Here is a 14362-nt window from a genome sequence, read left to right as displayed (position 1 = left end):
AACAGCAATGTATTTGTTAAATCCCTTGCTTGAATAGCATACTAGCACACTTAAGTCTATATCTGCTCTGTGAGTTTGGACAGTCCTTGCACAAGTTAATCTGATAATTGTGTCAAAGGCGATTGGAGCTTTCAATCTTGCTGCATATTCCAACTCTTCTGAATTCATGAATGTACTCAGTGAAAGAAAATCTGACCCTTGACTGAAACCTAATTTGCATTTCCTTTAAAGGGGGGTGAAATGCTATTTCATGCATACTGAGTTTTTTACACTAAAGAGTTGGATTCCCATGCTAAACATGGACAAAGTTTCAAAAATTAAGTTGTACGTTTGAAGGAGTATTTTTGTTCCAAAAATACTCCTTCCGGTTTTTTACAAGTTTCGGAAAGTTTTTTTCGAGTATGGCTCTGTGTGACGTTAGATTGGAGCGGAATGTCCTTACATGGGTCATGAGGCACTTCTGCCGGAAGAGCGCGCGCTCCCGTATAGCACAGCACTGAGAGCACAACAGACTTCACTGATCAGAGCGAGAGCGTCGCGAAATGTCACAAAAGAAGTGTGTTTTTGGTTGCCAGGGCAAGACAACCCTGCATAGATTACCAAAAAAAACCAGCATTAAGGGACCAGTGGATGGAGTTTATTTTTACAGAGCATCAACAGAGTTGTGCAAGTGTTTGTGTTTGTTCCCTGCATTTCGAAGATGCTTGTTTTACAAACAAGGCCCAGTTTGACGCCGGATTTGCACATCATTTATTTCTTAAGGATAATGCAGTCCCAAAGAAAAAGGGTCACGATCGTGTGTTGGAACTGCATGCGGTGAGTAAAAATTGCTTAAAATATCTCTGTGTTGTTAACTTAACTATCGGCGCATAAGCACATCAAGTAAACAACATGCGATGTTGGCATCAAACTGCACTTTCCACATGTACAGCTTAAAAAAAAAAAAAAAAAAAAAAAGACGACATAAAGTGGAACTTAGTCATTTTGGTACAGACTATCTTTCTCTTATGAATATAATAAAACTAAAGACTTTTTGGAGTTATGAAGGATGCAGTAGGTATATAGGTACTCAAGATTAACAGTATATTGAGTGAAAACGAGCACCCCCCCCCCCCCCTTTAAAAACAGACTTCTCGACACAGTGTCACAATGGCAAATGCCATTCTTTCTTGGACATTTGAATAAGCAGAAGTGCACATGTGCAGGCAGGGCTGAGCTGGGGTTGTACCAGTGGGCCCTGTTTGAAATTGTTTAATTTGTATGCGAGTTCATTTTTATTTATTTGTGCTATTTACACAATGTTTAAGTTTTTTTTTTCAAGTTTGTAGTTGTCCAGGTACAGAAACCAAATAATTAAATGTAAAATAGCACTGGATAGTCTTCAATGTAGAAATGAAATATATACACTGTAAAAAGTGATACTCTATATTTACTCAAATTGTGGCAACAGATTACAAGCAATATTGTTAATTACCATTAACACATTAGAATTAATTAGAATTAATCAATTGAGATGCTTAAAAGCAATTATTCACAATGAGTAAAATAACATGAAAAAAATAATTAAAATGTTTTCAAAAATATCGTTTTTTTTTTTTGATAAAACGAGAAGCACCCAGCTGCAGCCTGCATATAGAGCAGGGTTGCACATGTTAACCCGCCCCATACCTACTGTGATTGGTTTGACCATCTTTCATAGGCACACATGATAGGAAATGTGTGTGTAGTTGGTGTACACTGTTAAAAATAATACACTATATTTAATTAATAAAATCATGGCAACAGATTACAAGCAATATTATTAATTAAATTTAACACATAAGAATTCATTAGAAAATTAATCAAATGAGACACTTAGAAATTAACCATTCAAAATGAGTTAAATAGCACAAAATAAGCTAAGTTTAAACAAATAAGAGCAAATTTCTTTGACAAAGAAAAACAAAACACTATGCTAATGAACACTAAGTTATGCATACCAGGCCAGTAGTTGGCGACTAAGAAACACAGCGCAAAAAATGTAATCCACAAATTCATGTTTTAGTTGATTACATGGAGATGATACAGGCATCATGTTCAAAAGCTTATGTTGTCAAGCTACCAAAACAGAGTTACTGAAGACACCTGATGTTAACAGAATCACTGCAGGAGATTAATCTACATTTTGGTTACCATTACGGTGGTCAGTGTTTGCTGTAGTTGGGATCTTGACCCTTAACCTTTTAACCAAAACTTTTTTTGGTTGCTATAATTGTGAGATTTCCGCTAGATAAGCCAACAAAGAGTAAGATCAGGTGGTGTTGTTTGTTTTGACAGCATTTGGTCTGGATTTCTGAGTTGGTTTTGTCTTACAAGCAACAGTTGTCCTATGTTTGAACAGCATAAGGTCTGGACATTTAAAAAATAAAAATTATTTAGACACACAGACATCAAGAATGACCCTGAGAACCTCAACAATGGTGACCATCAAAAACTTGTTGCACTGCATTCTGGGTGCCACCAATCAAAACTAATTTATGGATCTCATCATGCTGTCTGTCACCATTCTTGAGATCTCTCTCTCCGCAACGAACACAGTTAATTTAACTATCCTGAGCATCTTTTTAGGCTGGCTAAGTCGGTTGAGATCGCATGCCCCCCCCTTCAGCCATGGGCCCCTATAATCATCACCACCTTTCACCCCACTAGCGACGGCCCTGTGTGAAGGCATGATGGGATAAAAGCTAAGACGATCACAGCTGTTTTTCAGCAATAGAGCAATGGTCAAAATGATGTCAAGTGTGTTTACGCATCCAGCCGAAGTGTTTACGCATCATAAGTGCATAATTTGCTGATTCCTGAGTTGGAAGCGCTCTGTCGACACTCCTGTGGAACGTTACGGATGTCAAACTGAATGTGGTGATCTCCGGGAAGGGTGAGCTCATGGCGCTCAGACCGCAGCCTGCCCTGTGCCTCTGTTTATTTGGCAAAAAGGATCCATGCAGGAAATATGTAAATGTGTGGTGTAATATGGAAGATGGATTCTTGAGTCATGGCCAGAATACGCTGTGTTGGAGCATGTAATTTGCATGATGTCATAGCTGTGATCAGTGTGCACTGCAATATGAAAATGATAAATAGGCAACAGACAGCAATATTGATGACAGATGAGGCATTTGCTCTCTCTTTCTGAGGTGATTCCTTACAGCTGCTGGTATGACATACTGCATCAGGGTTTTGATTGTTTAGAAAATAAAGCACACTGAAGGAAACAAGTCAATTAAAACTTAGATCAGACAGCACAATAATTACACTATTTATACAATATAATAACTGGATGGATGTGTCGTTAATACAGGTTGTCTACATAAATAATATTTATAAGCTTATTAAGATAAATTATGCATACTTTTATTAAGAGAAGATACAAAACTGGTTTAAGATTACAAACCAGCTGCCTCTGTTCATATTCGGACTGCTGAAAGGATTATTGGTGCTACCCTGCCCACCCTCCAAGAATTGTATACATCCAGAGTGAGGAAAAGTGTCAGAAAATCACTCTGGATCCCTCACATTCTAGTTACCCCATCTTTGAACTTTTGCCATCTGGCCGTCGCTTCAGAGCCGCAAATACCAGAACAGTCAGGCACAAGAACAGTTTCTTCCCACAGGCAATCTACCTCATGAACAGTTAAATGTTCCCCACTTATGTAATACTAATGTGTAATATCCTTATATTTATTTGTTACCTCTCCATCCTAGTACATCCCTGCATCTTACTTAATCCTTTTCCATTATCTTTTATAGCTACGGAGCCCCGCACATGACATGCAAGAAAAAATTAGTAAATTGTGCGCACAATTTACTAATTCATTCCCTCAATGTACTAAAAAGTGCACACAATTAATATTGTGTTCCCTTGATTTACTATCGAATACGAATTAGTAAATCATGTGCACAATTTATAAATCGAGAGAACGAAATAATAAATAGAGGGAAGGCAATAGTAATCGTGTGCACGTTTTAGTACATTGAGGTAACAACTAATTAGTAAATTGTGCACACAATTTAGCCTAATATTTTTTCCTGCATGTCATGTGCAGGGCTCCGTATATAGCACAATTGTTATTTATTTTACTTTTTTTTTTTTTTTCTGTGTATTGTGTCTGTGTAAATTCCTTGTATGCGCAAGCATACTTGGCAATAAAGCTCTTTCTGATTCTGATATACGCAATGCAATATAATGAGAAAATGTGAGTAACAGCATCATGTCAGACTATTTTGCAAAGTAAAGTATTAAGACATTGATATGGTTGGTTAGATTAAACACTGTACAAAAGGCAACTACATATTTTTCAAAAATGAACAAAAGGGCTGCTGGTATCCCTTGTATCCTCAGGTGCTCATGGAAGGGTAAACTGTTCATGAAAAAGAAATTAGAAAAAATCCAGGTCCAGACACTCAGTAGGATGCAAAAATTAAAAAGCCTTTATTGTTTAAAAGGGCTAAAGCATAAAACACCAACGCGTATCGGCCCACTGGCCTTCATCAGGGTGTTGGTAACAAACAAACAGAATCAAGCCATACTTATAGTTGCATTGATTTCAGGTGTGCCACTCTGGCACTTGCAACACAATTTCTTTGCCACTACAGGCAATAGTTCAGATCATGTCTGATACCAGAGGTTAAACCAAACAGGACCAAATGAGACCTCTCCAAGTTGAAGAACAGGAATGACACTACAGAAAATATCCATTGTACTCCACACAATATACTTCAAAGGTAAAATAAACCAGATACACATCATAATTCTTAATTAAGATGGTTCTGAATGACAGAAATAAATCTTGTTTATAATAAGTGAAGATCATAATACTGTTTTTGGAGTATGTAGGAGCCGCATTTGAGTTTATTTTTTTGTTTCATAATTTACTTATAGTTGTCTTTTCTGTTGCATTTGAGTAGTATATCTTCCACAGCCAGGAGAGGGCGCTATCATATAAATTGGAGCGTTCAGAGCATGACGAGGAGAAGGCGTGCCAGCAGATACAGTCTTTGACCTCGGCCTGGATCTGTGTTGCAGGAGCTTTTGCTTATAGGAGAAAGCTAAACTCCAAGCTCTACAAAGGAATATTTAAAGTCATTTAAATTAGTTCACATTTTTTGTTTTGTACTTTGTTTATTTACCATAAATATCAACAAACATTCCATGACAACACTTGGATTTTCTTGGATTCGGGCTGTGAGTCTGACCCTGTAAGCGCATTCTCCAGGTGGTTGGAAACAATAACAGGGGGTTACAGGGAAAACCCAACATTGTTTTTTGCCATTACATTGCGTCAAAGACTCTTGCTGTGAATTTGTCAAAAGATGGATTTATGTTGGAACTACACGATATGAAGACGAAAGAAACACTTTGATGGAGGTATGTGCTTTCAACTTTCATTAAGCTAGGCCAAATATATAAGAACAGTGAAATCACAGCCTAATTGGAACAAATGATATGCAAAGATATGTTGATTTTTGGAAGGAATACAAACTATTTCTTAGGACTTTTGCATTGATTGAAGCAAGATAAATATTTTTTGTGATTTTTGGAAGTTAATTTGTGATTTGTATTTTTTGAGAGCCATGGCTGATTCTAATGAAGAAGAAACAACTCCTGTTAAAGACATGAGTGAAACTGTCGCGCAATTGCGGTCATCTAGAGGAGGAAAAATGTCACATGTAACATTGTGAATGATTTAATGGTTGAGCCAGAGTTTCTTGATGAAGTTAAACAAAACATGATCAAGTTTAATGAATTTCATGAGGAGTTCAAAGTCGTGCACGCTTCCTATAGTGAAATGTTGGATGAGGAGGCAAAACAAGAAGACCACGAAACATGGTATCAGCCTAGATATGTACAGATAATGGCTTTTATGGCTAACGTTGAAAAATGGATGTCAGCCATAGAAAACCCAGGTTCCCAAGCTTTAGTTGAAGTCTCCTCTTCTGTCACCCAAGTAGAGGATTCTAATATTGATATTTATGCTCAATCATTTAGATCACATACATCGTCAGTATCATTGCGCATTAGTGCAGAGGCAGAGAGAGTAACTTTAATAGCTAAAGCTGCAAAGTTGCAAGAAAGGCATGCAATTGAGGAGCAGGAGCATATTCTGAGAAAAAAGAGAGAATCTTTAGAGTTGCATTCTGAAATTGAAGCCACTACTGCAAAAATTAATTATCTGAAAGAAGCTGAAATAGAAATGTATAAACCTGCCCAGTCTGATATCACAGTTCAGATACCTTTGTTAGGTGCAGAAGCAGATGAAGTGAAGACAAAATCAATGGATGAAAAGTTTGATAGCTCACTTTATCTCCATGACAGGACTTCCCCAGTAGTTAAAATCAGGCCAGGTGTTCAGGTTCAACCTCCACTACTTAATTTAGGCCCAGATAGGTTTTACAGCAGACCGGTTTTCCAGCCCAGGGCTAGCAGTGATATCCAGCCACAACTACAGCAGACCTCAGCTCACAGTATTCCTCCTGTTATCTCCCAATCACTTGCAAGTTCAGTCCCAGCCATTCAGTCCACTGTATATCAATGGCAAATTCCTACACCCAGATCAGCACAGGAAAGCCATATGATCAAAATTATGGAAAAGCAGAGTGAATTGACAAAAATTCTTATGAAACAGCAACTTCTGTCTACACTACCGCGAGGTAGCATTCCACTCTTTGATGGACAAGTTCTTGAGTACAAGTCATTCATTCACTCCTTTGAAAATATGGTTGAAAGCAAAACTGATAACAATAAAGATAGATTGCAGTTTCTTATTCAATATACAAGAGGCCCAGCACAAAGACTGGTCAAGAGCTGCGAGTACTTGTCACAAGATAGAGGCTACCAGAGAGCAAAGGAGTTGCTGAAGGAAAACTTTGGAAACGAATACAAGATCTCTTGTGCTTACTTGGAAAAGGCCCTATCCTGGTCCCAAATAAAATCTGAGGATTGTAAATCACTACAGGATTATGCCATGTTCCTTAGGAGCTGCTGCAATGCTATGGAGGAAATGGAATATATGGAGGAGCTAGATACCATAACCAATATGAGAAGCATTGTGCTCAAGCTACCGTACAAGCTTCGGGAGAGATGGCGTAACAAGGCTTATGAGCTGCAAGAACAACGTAGTCGTAGGGTAAGGATTTTAGATTTAGTCTGCTTTATTGAAAAACAAGCTCGCATAGCAGCTGATCCAGTATTTGGTGATCTTCAAGATCAGTCGGCTAGCAGAGGAAAGGCTAGATACCCAGTCAAATCACAGGTCTCGAAGTCATCTGGCAGTAGTTTTGCCACTAGTATAACTATTGCCCAAAAGCAGATGAAGTTTGATTTGTGGTCATATAGGGGCCGGAGAGCAAGAGAGTGTGCTGTCCATTGTCCCAGTTCAGGTTAAGGCAGCAAAGGGCAGCCAAATCTTACAGGTGTATGCTTTCCTGGACCCTGGATCCTCTGCAACCTTCTGCTCCGAGGATCTTATGTTTCGGCTCAATCTGAAAGGTAGAAAAGCACACATTCTTCTACGCACAATGAATCAAGAAAAAACTGTTCCAACCCATGTTGTATCTGAAGTAGAAGTTTCAGCACTAGACAGCAATAACTTCTTATCTCGTCCTGATCTCTTCACTCAAAAAGAAATGCCAGTTACCACAAACAGCATTCCCAAGCAGAAAGACTTAGCACAATGGAAGTATCTAAGTCGAGTCAAACTTCCCAGCATTAATTCAAAGGTGGAGCTGTTGATTGGCACAAATGCTCCAAAGTGCTTAGAACCATGGGAGGTTGTTAATAGTCTAAATGGGGGCCCCTACGCAGTTAGAACCTTATTTGGGTGGGTTGTAAACGGGCCACTGAGAAGTGCTGATGGCAGTGCAGAGAGTGTGACTGTGAATAGGATATCAGTTGCAAGTCTAGAACAGCTTCTGATCTCACAGTATAATCAGGATTTTAGTGAGGTAGTATCGGAGGAGAAGACTGAAATGTCAGTTGAGGACAGAAGGTTTTTAGAGATAGCCAATGAGGCGGTCTTACAAGATGGACATTACTATCTGAAGTTGCCCTTTAGGAAAACTGATGTCAGCATGCCTAACAACCGGGAAGTTGCTGAACAGCGCCTCCAAACTCGGAAAAGGAAAATGAAAAAAGATGAACAATACAAACAAGAATATATTGCCTTTATCAATGACATCTTTGAAAATCATTATGCAGAGGAGGTCCCAGAGGAAGAACTCACACAGGCACCTGGGAAGGTATGTACCATACCACACCACGGAGTGTACCACCCCAAAAAGAAGAAACTTAGAGTGGTGTTTGATTGTGCAGCTACTTACAAAGGTGTATCCCTCAACACAGAGCTACTACAGGGTCCTGATCTGACCAATTCTCTTGTCGGAGTCATTTGGAGATTCCGCAAAGAACCTATAGGAATTATGGCTGACATTAAGTCAATGTTCCATCAGGTGGGAGCAGAGAAATCAGGTGTGGACTACTTGCGCTTCCTGTGGTGGCCACAGGGTGACACCAGTCAAACCCCAAAGGAATACCATATGCTTATGCACATATTCGGCGCAGTGTCCTCCCCAAGTTGTGCAAGTTTTGCATTACGAAAAACTGCTGATGACAATGAAAGCTGTTTTCTCCTGCACGTAGCTGAAACAATCAGGCACAACTTTTATGTGGATGATTGTGCTAAATCCATGGCTGAAGAGTCTGAAGCCATCCAGCTAGTAAAAGACCTCACCACACTATGCTACAAAGGTGGATTCCAGCTCACTCAATGGGTCAGCAATAATCGGGCAGTTCTAGCATCCATTCCAAAGAAAAATGGGCAAAAGAAATCAAAACACTAGATCTTGACAAAGACAGCCTGCCAATCGAAGGAGCCCTAGGACTGCAGTGGTACGTGGACTCTGACCATTTCCAGTTTAACATCAATTTAAGCCAGAAGCCACATACCCGCAGAGGCATATTTTCTGTTGTAAGTTCCATTTTTGATCCCCTCGGGTTTCTTGCTCCTCTTATTCTCCCAGCCAAGCAGTTGCTACAAGAGCTCTGCAAGAGAGGCTTTGGATGGGACGAACCTTTGCCCCAAGCTGTAGTAGACAGGTGGGAAGAATGGACAAACAATTTAGAAAGAATAAAAGGCTTCAGTGTTGCACGTTGTTTGAAACCAAAAGGCTATGGGACAACAAAGTGTGCAGAACTACACCACTTTGCTGACGCCAGTGAGAATGGCTATGGCTCAGCAGGCTACATTAGACAAGCTAATGAACAGGACATTATACATGTCACCTTTCTCATGGGAAAGTCCAGAGTCCTTCCTTTAAAGAGCATCACAGTACCACGTCTGGAGTTGGCCGCTGCAGCATTGTTGGTAAAGGTGGACAAAATGCTAAAGAGAGAACTACATCTACCCTTAAAGCCTTCCGTTTTCTGGACTGACAGCCAAACCGTACTTAAGTACATTAGAAGTGACACTGCAAGATTTAAAACGTATGTAGCAAACAGGGTCTCGCTGATTCGGGATAACTCGGAGCTGTCCCAATGGAGATACGTAAGAAGTAAAGACAATCCAGCTGATGATTCCTTGAGAGGATTGAGTGCAGGCAAATTCATGGAGCAAAGGAGGTGGATGCATGGCCCAGAGTTCCTATGGAAACCTGAGGAAGGTTGGTTAGAGGTGAAGGCATTGGGCTCAGTGTTACAGGATGATCCAGAGGTTAGGAGAAACACTACTGTGTTTACAACAGTGGTGAACACTGAATCACCCACAGACCAGCTTATTTCATACTTTTCAAATTGGATTAGGCTACTTAATGCAGTGGCATGGTACATCAAACTAAAAAAGGCCTTGAGACTGAGAATCAAAAAACAAAAGGGCTCTCCATCATATCGAGTTGTTACCCATTCCCACAGCCAAAGGACGAGCCCAAAATTGGAGATTTCTAGAACCAAACCTGGTGGACAACTCCTCACAGTGGAAGATCTCTTAGAGGTAGAAAGGTCAGTTATCTCTTATGTTTAGAGGCAAGCATTCCCAGCTGAAATTTCAACACTGCAAATGACCCCACCTAAAGTGAAAAGGAGCAGCAGGATCTGTAGGCTTGATCCTGTGCTAGATGAAGGAATCTTAAGAGTAGGTGGCCGGATGCATAAATCTGCCATGCCTGATGAAATCAAACACCCCTGTATCTTGCCCAAAGATTCACACATCTCAATTCTTCTTTTAAGACACATTCATGAATGCTGTGGTCACAGTGGCAGGAACCACATGCTCTCAGAGCTCCGTAAAAAATATTGGATTAGTAAGGCCAACTCTTTAGCAAGAAAGGTGCTCTCAAGATGTGTCATGTGTCGACGTTTGAAGGGCAAAGCCGGTGAGCAGAAAATGGCAGATTTGCCGCTAGAAAGAATCCTACCTGACCTCCCTCCCTTTACCAATGTTGGATTGGACTACTTTGGCCCGATTGAAGTGAAGCGAGGAAGAAGCACCATTAAAAATTATGGAGTTCTGTTTACATGTATGTCCAGCAGAGCTGTTCATTTGGAAGTAGCTTTCTCCTTAGACACTGACTCATGTAGGGGTGCTCCGATCACGATCGGCCGATCGTTATGCGCATCTCGTCAGTAAAGCCGGTTCTCTAATCAGCGATTAATTCCATCAGGTGCGTGATTTCACATAGAGCAGCTGTTACTACAGAGAGCCGTTGTTAATAGAGAAGATGCGCAAATCCACTTCATTTTCAGCGTTTTTTGGCGCATCTTCTCTATTAACAACGGCTCTGTGTAGTAACAGCTGCTCTATGTGAAATCACGCACCTGATGGAATTAATCGCTGATTAGAGAACCGGCTTTACTGACGAGATGCGCATTAACGATCGGTCCGATCGTGATCGGAGCACCCCTAGACTCATGCATTCACGCTTTGAGGAGATTTGTTTGCAGAAGGGGGCAGGTTAAGCACATCAGATCTGACAACAGAACAAACCTGGTGGGTGCTCAGGTGGAGCTCAAAAAAGCTCTGATGATGCTGGACAAGCCAAAGATCCAGGATGCCCTGGAAACAGGTTCAGTACATGGCAGATCTTTCCTGGCATAGATGGACCGAAGAATACCTTCTTCTACTCCAGGAAAGGCAAAAATGGACTGTAGTGAAGAAGAATCTGAATGTTGGAGATCTGGTTCTAGTGGTTGACCCCACGGCTCCTAGAGGATCATGGCCATTAGGAAGAGTTCTAGAGACCAAGCCTGATCGAAAGGGGCTAGTCCGATCCGTGAAGCTCCAGACACAGACTTCAATACTTGATAGGCCCATTACCAAGCTGTGCTGAATTCTGGAGACTGAAGAATGTCCGGCGCCTCCTAAAGATCACCAATAAGGGATGTAATGTATACATATATACATATTTTTCTAAAGCATTAAGAGATTATTGATTTCTGGCTCCTTTTTTTGTATTTATTTTAAATAATTGATTCTATAGAGAACAATTAGGGGCCGGTGTGTAGGAGCCGCATTTGAGTTTATTTTTTGGTTTCATAATTTACTTATAGTTGTCTTTTCTGTTGCATTTGAGTAGTATATCTTCCACAGCCAGGAGAGGGCGCTATCATATAAAGTGGAGCGTTCAGAGCATGACGAGGAGAAGGCGTGCCAGCAGATACAGTCTTTGACCTCGGCCTGGATCTGTGTTGCAGGAGCTTTTGCTTATAGGAGAAAGCTAAACTCCAAGCTCTTCAAAGGAATATTTAAAGTCATTTAATTTAGTTCACATTTTTTGTTTTGTACTTTGTTCATTTGCAATAAATATCAACAAACATTCCATGACAACACTTGGATTTTCTTGGATTCGGGCTGTGAGTCTGACCCTGTACGCGCATTCTCCAGGTGGTTGGAAACAATAACAGGGGGTTACAGGGAAAACCCAACATTGTTTTTTGCCATTACAGAGTATTTACGCTAGAGTTTGACAATAATCAGAGGTTGGGTTTTCTCACACCAACATCTGACTTCTGAGCAATGTCAGTCCACATCTAGTGTGATGGGAAGCTTTATTAGAATGTTAGAGAATAATGTTGTAACAATGTTATTAATAGACATTTTTAGAAGGTTTTTGGAGAATGTTATCCTACCTTTTAGCAGAACATTCTGGGAACTAAAATAAAATTGCCGCTGAAAACATTCCTAGAACATTAAAAAATTCTGGGTGGGTTACTACGCACACAGCAAAACCCCCAGTGTTAATTTAACACTCCCCAGTGTTAATTTAACACTCTGAGTGTGGACTCATATAAACACTGAAGCAGTGTTAAAAGTAACACTGAAGCAGAGTTGAAGTTAATGAGATAATTAAGAAGTTAATTGAGTTATGATTAAGCATTATTGAAGACACCTGATGTTAACAAGCAGAATCACAAACGAGAAAAATCACAATTTGTGTATCACCATTATAGTGTTCAGTGTTTGCTTTAGCTGGGATCTTGGCTTGTAACTTTTTACTTTTAAAGTTTGTTTGTCAAACCAAGAGCAAAAATCATCGCGTGTTGATGATTATGTTTTAATGTAATCGTTGTTTGACATGAATCACTGAACTCATTTACAGTCTTTTCTCAAAGTAAAACTTCCATTATTGATTGTCACAGCTTTGATTCCACAATGAAAAAAATCTGTATTTTCTATACATTTTGTAGGTATCTCTTGCAAGTGATTCTGATTTTTTTTTTTTATTAAAGAATTCTAATTTTAGGCACACACAGATAACAATAATCAACGTATGAATCTCAACAACGGTGACAAACAACATATACAGATAAACAGACCAACTCTGAACATCACAAAACTAGATACAAAAAATGAACATAAAAACAGCAAAAATAAAATATAGTTAGAATAAAAAGTTAAAAAGACAGCTCAGCTCATAATTTATTAATGCTGCAATGCATGATGGGAGCCATGGATGAGTTTTTATTGGCTACAACATGCTTTTTTGATGGTCACTGTTGTTGTGATGCTCACACTGATTCCTGATCTCTGTGTGTCCAAACAAAAGATTACTTTTTTTTTTTACGTAGAACCAACTATTAAAAACATGTCATACTATGTCAGAAATGCTGGGTTGCTTACTTTTCTTTTTCACTTAATTTATGTATGCAGTAAAGAAACTTAAACTCAGGCATTCAGATCACTCTATAACAAATAGCTCAAATCACAATCAATGGCACACATGATTGCCTTTGCTGTGGTCTGTCTGTATGATATAATTCAGTCACCACAGCCACATAAAATCTAAAGATAATAACTGAAGGGTCAAGATCCCAACTAAAGCAAACATTGACCACTATAATGGTGATACACAAATTGTGATTTTCTCGTTTGGTGATTCTGCTTGTTAACATCAGGTGTCTTCAATAATGGTCAATCATAATTCAATTAACTTTTTAATTATCTCATTAACTTCAACTCTGCTTCAGTGTTACTTTTAACACTGCTTTAGTGTTTATATGAGTCCACACTCAAGAGTGTTAAATTAACACTGGGGATTTTGCTATGCAGAGAACTGAGGAGCTACACAATATCGCGTTCATAATCGCAGGTGGCCTAGTGGTTAGAGAGTTTCACTCCTAATCCTAGGGTTGTGGGTTTGAATCTCACACTGGCAATAACATGACTTAGGTGCCCTTAAGCAAGGCACTGCAGCAACTGCAGCATAAATGATGAACACTGTGTACAGCAAAAAAATCTGAGTGAAATTAACTCTGCTGGGAGTACATGTGAGATCACACTCAAGAGTGTGAAAGTGTTAAAATAGGAGTGTTAAATTAACACTGAAGCAGAGTTAAAGTTAATGAGATAATTAACTGATTAATTGAGGGATGATTGACCATTATTGACGAGACCTGATGTTAACATGCAGAATCAACAAAGATGAAAATCACTATTTGTATGTCACCATTATAGTGGTCAGTGTTTGGTTTTGTTGAGTTCTTGAGCCTTATATTTTTAAAGTCAGATTTGGTTTGGCTGTTACAACTGAATTGTAGCAAACAGACAAAAAATAAATCAAAACATGGGCATTTGACCTGAATCAACAAACTCAATTAAAGCCTAAACAAATTTTATTGACCTGATTATAACAACATTATAACAACTCTGTGATTCTGCAGTACCTGCTAATTAAAATGATTTCTTGAAAGTTGTTCTGATAATAAGAAAAAGCTTGTTTTAGACACACACTTCCATCAAAAATTAGTGTAGGAATCTCAACAACGGTGACAAATGGTGACATATTCAGAAAAACAGAACAACTCTAAACATTAGAAAATAAACTACTAAAAGAAATA

The sequence above is a fragment of the Carassius gibelio genome, chromosome A15, assembly GCF_023724105.1.
Source record: "Carassius gibelio isolate Cgi1373 ecotype wild population from Czech Republic chromosome A15, carGib1.2-hapl.c, whole genome shotgun sequence".
NCBI classification, from domain to species: Eukaryota; Metazoa; Chordata; class Actinopteri; order Cypriniformes; family Cyprinidae; genus Carassius; species Carassius gibelio.
The sequence above is the reverse complement of the archived record's forward strand: the minus strand, read 5'-3'. Positions refer to the sequence as shown.